This window comes from Theropithecus gelada, chromosome X (assembly GCF_003255815.1).
Source record: "Theropithecus gelada isolate Dixy chromosome X, Tgel_1.0, whole genome shotgun sequence".
In the NCBI taxonomy this organism is placed as follows: domain Eukaryota; kingdom Metazoa; phylum Chordata; class Mammalia; order Primates; family Cercopithecidae; genus Theropithecus; species Theropithecus gelada.
The window spans coordinates 72,283,110-72,291,716 of record NC_037689.1 but is presented as its reverse complement, the minus strand read 5'-3'; the positions used below and the strand labels follow the sequence as shown (position 1 = coordinate 72,291,716).

Here is an 8,607-nt window from a genome sequence, read left to right as displayed (position 1 = left end):
AAAAAGAAAGAGAAAAGAAGAGAAGACAACAAGATTGATCTAAAACTGAAAGGACCATGGGATCTAGACTGAACATGACCAAAGAAGCACAGGAAGAGATATGACCAGGCAAGCAGAGTTCAGAGAGAGAAAAATATTTCAATTTGCTACACTGATGGCTTTGAAAATGTAGGAAGCTGCCATGAGCTAAATAATGCAGGTAGATTGCAGAAACTGAAAAAAGCAAAGAAACGAAGATATGCTGGAGCAACCAGCTGGAACACAGCCTTGTTAACAATGTGAATTTAGAAAATTAACACACTGGCTAAGAAATTAAGTAAAGAGGCCGAGCGTGGTGGGTCATACCTGTAATCCCAGCACTTTGGGAGGTCGATGCAGGTGGATCACAAGGTCAGGAGTTCGAGACCAGCCTGGCCAACATAGTGAAACCCCGTCTCTACTAAAAATACAAAACTTAGCCAGGCATGGTGGCGCACACCTGTAGTCCCAGCTACTTGGGAGGCTGAGGCAGGAGAATTGCTTGAACCCTGGAAGCAGAAGTTGTGGTGAACTGCGATCACACCACTGCACTCCTGCACTCCAGCTTGGGCAACAGAGCTAGACTCAGTCTGGAAAAAAAAAGAAAGAAAGAAAGAAAGAAAATAAGAAATTAAGTAAAGATAAAAGAAGTGCTGTTAGCAAAGGAGAAGAGATTGAAGTGAGAGGTAAACAATCTAATGATTTATCTCAGTAATTTTCATTACATGAGAATTTAAGTTATAATTAAAAGAGTGAAGAGATAGGAAGTTGTGATGAGTTTAATGAGAAAGGAGATATCAGAGTTCATATGTGATCAAATTTCAGATAATGGAAAGGTGTGGTGCATGGCCATGTAAAAGCTAAATATATTGGCTGTGGAGATCACTTAAGGTGAAAAAGTAGGAAATCAATTGCCCAGAATGATGATAATTTTATCCATATGAGTGTGACACCATTTGGGATGATGACAGTTTTTAAAGCAGAAAGAAATACAATGATTCAGTTGCTAAGATCTTTAGTAACTGAGAGAGGTACACCAGGAGTCAATATAAGACAACAAGTAAGAAGAATGGATAACAGTAGACTGAGGTAGAATTTACGGGTTTCTGAGGAACTTGGAGTTTGGGAAGATGATGAAAGAGTAATGGTCTAAAAGCAACAATAAAAAATGTGGGTAGTTAAGTTTGCAACTCTTAAAAATATGATGTATAAAATAATAAGTAGGAATTACCTGCTAAGGCAAGTTGGAGAAAAATTACTCTAGAGGGAAAGTCATGTTGGATGTGAGAAGTGTGAATTCAATGGAGTTATTAGAGATAGAAAATGAAAATAATGTCCCTGGAATAAAAAAATTGAGATATAAACATCTTAGCATTAAACAGATTGTCAAATAATTTTTTGGAGGGGAAGTTTGTTATAGTGAAAAATGTTGGATGTACCTAAGTTTGAATCATTTTTTTGCTACCTACTATGTGTGTGACCACACTCAAGTTATAGACTTTCTCTGAACCTACATGTAATCACCTGTAACTGGGGGTAATACTGGTACCTACTTTACAAGGTTGTTGTGAAGATTCCATAATTTGATACTCTTAATAGTTAACATTTATGGATAACTTTACCATAAGCCAGCAGTTGTTCCAAGGTCTTTCCTTTTTAAATTTATAACTGTGTATTTAAAAATATAATTATATTTTTAATTGACATAATTTTTTAGGTTTATGGGTTGCAAAGTCATGATATTATACATTTGTAATGTGGAATATTAAATCATGCTAGTTAACAAATTCATTGCCTTATGTATATATCATCACATATAGTTTTTTTGTCTGTTTACCTGAATCTTTAGAAATATATATTATAAATATGATTTTATATATATTCATATATACACAATTTCATATATAGATTTTACATATGTGATATATATCATATATATGAAATTGCATATGTGATATATCATATATACAGTTATATGATATATAATATATAATTTATAAAATATAAATATGTTTTATTTACATATATTTTATTTATATATTTCATTTATATATGGTCCCCATCTTCATTCATGTTGCTGCAAAAATCATGACTTCATTTTTTATGGCTGTGTAGTATTCCATGATGTATATGTACCACAGTTTCTTTATGCAATTCATCATTAATGGTCACTTATGTTGATTTCATGGCTTTACTATTGTAAATAGTGCTGGGATTAACATGCATGTGCTATGACTGTTTGGTGGAAACATTTTTCCTTTGGATATATATCCAGTAATGTGATTGCTGAGTCAAATGGTAGTTCTGTTTTAATTTATTTGAGAAATTTCCAGACTGTTTTTCACAGTGGATGAACTAATTTAAATTCCAAATGACAGTGTGTGAATATTCCCCTTTCATATTTTATGTTGAGTTCTGGGGTACAAGTACAGGATGTGCAAATTTGTTGCATAGGAAAATTTGTGCCATGGTGATTTGCAGCACAGATCAAAACATCACCTAGGCATTAAGCCCGCATGCATTAGCTACTTTTCCTGATGCTCTCCCTCCTTCTGCCCCAAGACAGGCACCAGTGTGTGTTGGGGTGTTTTTCCCCTCCATGTGTCTATGTGTACACATTGTTCAGTTCTCACTTATAAGTGAGACCATCCAGTGGTTGGTTTTCTGTTCCTGTATAGTTTGCTGAGGATAATGATTTCCAGCTCCATTCATGTCCCAGCAAAGGACATGATCTTGTTCCTTTTTAAGGCTGTATAGTATTCTGTGGTGTACATGTACTGCATTTTCTTTACCCACTCTATCATTGATAAAATAAGACAAGCATTTGTGTTGATTCCATGTCTTTGCTATAGTAAATAGTGCTGCAATGAGCATATGTGTATGTGTGTATCTTTATAATAGAATAATTAATATTAATTTGAGTATACTCAGTAATAAGATTGCTAGGTCAAATGATATTTCTGGTTCTAGGTTTCAGAGAAATTGCCACACTGTCTTACACAACGGGTGAACTAATTTACCTTCCCTCCAACAGTATAAACACATTCCTATTTCTCCATAGCCTCATCAGCATCTCTTGTTTCTTGACTTTTTAGTAATTGCCACTCTGACTGGCATGAGATGGTATCTCATTGTGGTTTTGATTTATATTTGTCTAATGATCAGAGATGTTGAGCTTTTTTTTCATATGTTTCTTCACTGCATACATGTATTATTTTGAGAAATGTCTGTTCATGTCATTTGCTCACTTTTAAATGAGATTTTTTTAAAAAAAATTAGGTTCCTTGTAGATTGTGGATATTAGACTTTTGTCAGATAGATACTCCATGCCACCAGGGCCTTGGGTCCCAAGAATGGAGCTGGGCAGATACTCAGCGGCTGCTTGGGCTGCAGCCAGCATCAGCAGGATGAAGACTGCCCAAGACGACTGAGTACCCGGTGGGAGGGGCAGCTGACAACAAGTCGGTTCCAGTTAGCCCTTTTCCCCTGCTGAGGCGGGAGACTTGGTGGTTTGCACTTTGAGGAATTCCCCATAGCACAGCACAGCAGCTGTGGCAAATCGTGACGAGATTGCTTTTTTAGGTGGAAGCTGGATCCATTCCTCCTCACCAGGCGGGACCTCCGTGCAGGAATTTAAGCATCTGCAGCAAGTGGTTTATGGACAGAACTCTGAAATCCCTAGGACAGAGCCACTGGAGGGCGGGGCAGCCACGGTCTCTGGGGTCCAGCCAACTTGGTCTTTCCTGGCTGCTGGCTCTGATGAATACTGGCAGTCCAGAGGAGGGGCATTCCTCCCAGCTCAGCACACTTGTTGGGGCTAGAGTGCTTCATTAAATGGGTCCCTGATCTCATGCCTCCTGACTTGTTGAGACCCCACCCCCCAAACAGGGGCCAGCAGACATCTTACGCAGGAGCGTTCCCACCTGCATCAGGTCTGTGCCCCTCTGGTATGGAGCTCCCAGGGGAAGGAACAGGCAGCCACATTTTCTGTTCTGCAGCCTCCACTGGTAACACCTCCATGTGTGGGAGGGACCAGACAAATAATGTTTTGGATGGAACCCCAGAAAACTACAGAAGCCCTACTGAAGACGGGCCTGACTGATTAAAAAAAAAGAAAAGCAGAAAACAACAAACAACAAACAAAAGACCCCACAAAACCCCATCCAAAGGTCAGCAGCCTCAAAGATCAAAGGTATATAAGTTCAAATACTCTTTCCCTGAGCTAAAGGAGTATGTTCTAACCCAACACAAAGAAGCTCAAAACCATGATGAAACATTACAGGAGCTGTTAACCAGAATAACCAAATTATAGAGGAACATAAATTACCTGATGGAGCTGAAAAACATAATATGAGAACTTCAGAATGCACCCACAAGTGTCAATAACCAGCCGAATAGACCAAGAGGAGAAAAGAATCTCAGAGTTTGAAGACTGTCTTGCTGAAATAAGACAGCCAGACAAGATTAAAAAAAAAAAGAATAAAAAGCAATGAACAACACCTCTGAGGACTGTATAATTATGTAAAAAGGTTGCACCTATGACTGATTGGGGTATGTGAAAGAGACGCGGGGAACAGAATCAGTTGGAAAACATAGTTCAGGATATCATCCAGAACTTCCCCAAAATAGGAAGACAAGGCCAACATTCAAATTCAATAAATCCAGAGAACCTTAGGAAGATACACCATAGAAGATCAACCTCTCAGAATGGATATTATTAAAAATAAAAAGATAAAAACATTGCTGGTGAGGTTGTGGAGAAAAAAGAACACTTACACACTATGAGAATGCAAATTAGTTCAACAATTGTGGATGATTGTGTGACGATTCCTCAAAGACCTAAAGACAGTAACACCATTTGATCCAGCAATCCCATTACTGAGTGTATACCAAAGGAATATAAATTGTTTATTATAGAGACACATGAACATGTTTGTTCACTGCAGCACTATTCACCAGAGTGAAGACATGGAATTAACCTAAATGCCCATCAGTGATAGAATGGATAAGGAAAAATGTGGTACATATACACCATGGAATACTATGCAGACATATAAAAGAATGAGATCATGTCCTTTTCAGGGACATGGATGGAGCTGGGGGCCATTATTCTTAGCAAACTTATTCAAGAACAGAAAAACAAATATTCAATGTTCTCACTTAAAAGTGGGAGCTAAATGGTAAGAATGAATGGACACATAGGAGGGAACAGTGCATATTGGTGCCTGCTGGAGGGCGGAGGTTGAAGGAGGGAGCAGATCAGGAAGAATAGCTAGTGGATGCTGGGCTTAATACCTGAACATAATTGATAATCTGTGCAGCAAGTCACAATGGCACATGTTTACCTATGTAACCAGCCTGCACATCCTGCACATGTGAACTTAAAATAAACGTTGAAAATTTTAAAAATTAAATGTTTTTTTCTTGAATGTGTGGCACCATCCACCACCCCCCATTCCTTTTTTCCTATTTTGATCATGTTATATGACTGCTCCCTCTTCACCTTCTATAATGATTTTAAGCTTCAGGAGGTCTCCCCAGAAACTGAGTGGATGCCAGCACCATGTTTTCTGTAAAGCCTACAGAATTGTAAGCCAATTAAACATCTTTTCCTTATACATTACCCAGTCTCAGATATTTCTTTACAGTAATGCAAGGATGGCCTATTACAGTAATGCTTTTGGTTTTTGCCCATTCAGTATGGTGTTGTGGGTTTGTCATAGATTACTCTTATTATTTTGAGTTATGTTCTTCCAATGCTTGGTTGAGGGCTTCTATCATCATAAAAGGATGTTGAATTTTCTCAAAAGCTTTTTCCACATCTATTGGGCTGATTATACGGATTTTGTTTTTATTTTTTTATGTGTTGAATTACATTTATTGATTTACATATGTTGAACCAACCTTGCATCCCAGGAATGAAGCTGACTTGACCATACTGAATTACCTTTTTGATGTGTTTCTGGATTTGATTTGCTATTATTTTGTAAGGATTTTTGTGTCTGTGTTGTTTTTGTTTTTTGATAGTACTGATTAAATTTTAGAACTCAATATTGGTCTGTCCTGGGCTTCAATTTCTTACTGGTTCAGTTTTCGGAAGTTGTGTGTTTCCATGAATATGTTAATATCCTCTAGATTTTCTAGTTTATTTGTATAGAGGTGTTCATAACAGTTGCTGAGAATCTTTTTTATTTCTTTTGTATCCATTGTAAGGTCACCTTTGTCATTTCTGATTGTTCTTATTTGGATCTTCTCTTTTTTGTCTTTGTTAATGTAGCTAGTGTTCTATCAATATTTTTTATTGTTAAAAAAACAACTATTGGTTTTTTGATACTTTGTATTAATTTGAGGAAGATCTCAATTTTATTTAGTTCTGCTCTGATGTTAATTATTTTATTTCTTTGGCTAGCTTTTGTCTTTTTGGTTCCTCTCGACATGATGTTATATCATTAATTTGAGATCTTTCTAACTGTTTGAGGTAGACATTTAACACTGTAAACTTTTCTCTTAATACTACCTCAGCTGTATCTCAAACATTTTTTATAAGTTCTGTCCCTATTTTCATTAATTAAAATTTTAAAAAAATATTTGCCTTTATTTCAATGGTCACCCTGGAGTTATTCAGGAACCAGTTGTTTAATTTCCATTAATTTGTGTAATTTTGAGAGATCTTCTTGGTATTGATTTCTATGTTTGTATCATTGTAGTCTCATAGTATGGCTGGTGTCATTTAGATTTTGTTGAATTTATAGAGAAGTGCTTTTAATTTGATGAACATGTGGTCAGTCTTGGTGCAGGTACTGTTTGCAGATGAGATGATTGCATATTCTGTGGTTGATGCGTGGAGTATTCTGCAGATTTTTATTTGGTCTAATTGGTCATATGTAAAATTTAATTCCATAATTGTTTTGTTAATGTTCTTGCTTGATGTTACGTATAACCCTGTAAGTGTGGTGTTGAAGTCCCCCACTATTATTGTGTTTCCTTCAAAGTCTTTTTATAGGTCTAGAAATACTAGTTTTATAAAATAGTTGCTCTAGTGATGGATGTGTGTATATTTAGGATAGGTAAGTATTCTTGATGAATTGAACCCTTTATCAGCATGTAATGCTCATTTTTGTCTGTTTTCACTGTGGTTGGTTTAAAGTCTGCTTTATTTGTTATAAGAATAGCAACCCTGGCTCTTTTTTATTTTCCATTTGCATAATAAATCTTTCTCCAACCCCTTACTTTGAGCCCATTTGTGTCTTTCCATGTGACCATGTGAGACAGGTCTTTAGGAGACAGCAGAGAGGTTTATTTATTTATTTATTTATTTTTATTCCAACTTGCCACTCTGTGCCTTTTAAGTGAGGTGTTTAGACCATTTACATTCAAGGTTAATATTGACTTGAGAGGTTTTGCTCTTACTATTAAGCTGTTATTTGGATGGTTTGTAGTTTCTATATTGTGGTTGATTTATATGGTGAGTGGATTATGTACTTAAGTGTGTTTTTCCGATAGCAGGTCTTGTTCTTTTATTTCAGTTTTTAGAACTCCGTTAAGGATCTGTTGTAAGGCTGGCCTAGAGGTAACAAATTGTCTTAGTGCTTGCTTGCCTGGAAAATGTGTCTCTTTTCCTTATGAAACTTAGCTTAGTGGGATATGAAATTTTTGGTTGGAGTTTCTTTCCTTTAAGAATGCTCTAAATAGGCCACCAATTTCTCCTGGCTTTTAAGGTTTCTTCTGAATGATCTGCTGTTAGCCTGGTGGTGTTTGGATGTAATCTGAATTTTTGTCTAGTTACCTTTCCATTTTTTATTCAGCATTGATCTTGGTCAATCCATTTACTATATGTCTTGCTGCTGTTTCATATAATATCTAACAGATGTTCTCTAGATTTGTTGCATCTTGCTGTAAATCTCCGTAGTAAAATTAAGGAAATTTTCTTGAAGTACACCCTCAAGTATGTTTTCCAATCTCTTTACTTTTACTTTCTCTTTTTCAGGGATCTCATTAATTTGTGGGTGTGGTCATTTATATAATCCCATATTTCTCAAAGACTTTATTTATAAAAACATATTTTGTTTATTTTTTTGTATACTGAATTAACTCAAAAGACCAGAGTTAAAACTCAGATTTTTTTCTTTTGGTTTGTGTAGTCTATTGATAAAGATTTCAATTGAACTTTTAAATTTTTTAAATTAGTTTTTTAATTACAGAAACTCCAAATGATTACTTTTTAGGCTGTTTATCTCTTTCTCTCTTTCCTGGAAAAATATGAAATGCTTCACAAATTTGCATGTCATCCATGCACAGAAGCCATGCTAATCTTTGTATTGTTTTAATGTTTTGTATATATGCTGCCAAAGTGGGCATAGAATTTTAAATTTAGAATTAAATATTCTATAGGAAACTTTGTCCTGTCCCTAGATATAACCATCCAAGGCTGCAAATGCATTTTCACATTTTGAGTACTTCTGTGTGAGTGGCTAATCTTTAATCATGAATTTCTATTTAATCAGAAATGTCTTTAATATTGTAGAATGTAATAGTGACATGACTCATCTTAGGCAATGAAAATTATTTGAAATAAAAAGTAATGTTACA

The 8,607-nt window shown here is 35.8% G+C and overlaps 1 non-coding gene across 1 annotated transcript; it reads right to left on the bottom strand.

The window, feature by feature from the left end:
* Positions 1 to 8,271: 8,271 nt before the first annotated feature.
* Positions 8,272 to 8,376, bottom strand: LOC112616690. The gene has a single exon (XR_003117727.1). It is a non-coding gene; the product is annotated as a U6 spliceosomal RNA (small nuclear RNA).
* Positions 8,377 to 8,607: the final 231 nt, after the last annotated feature.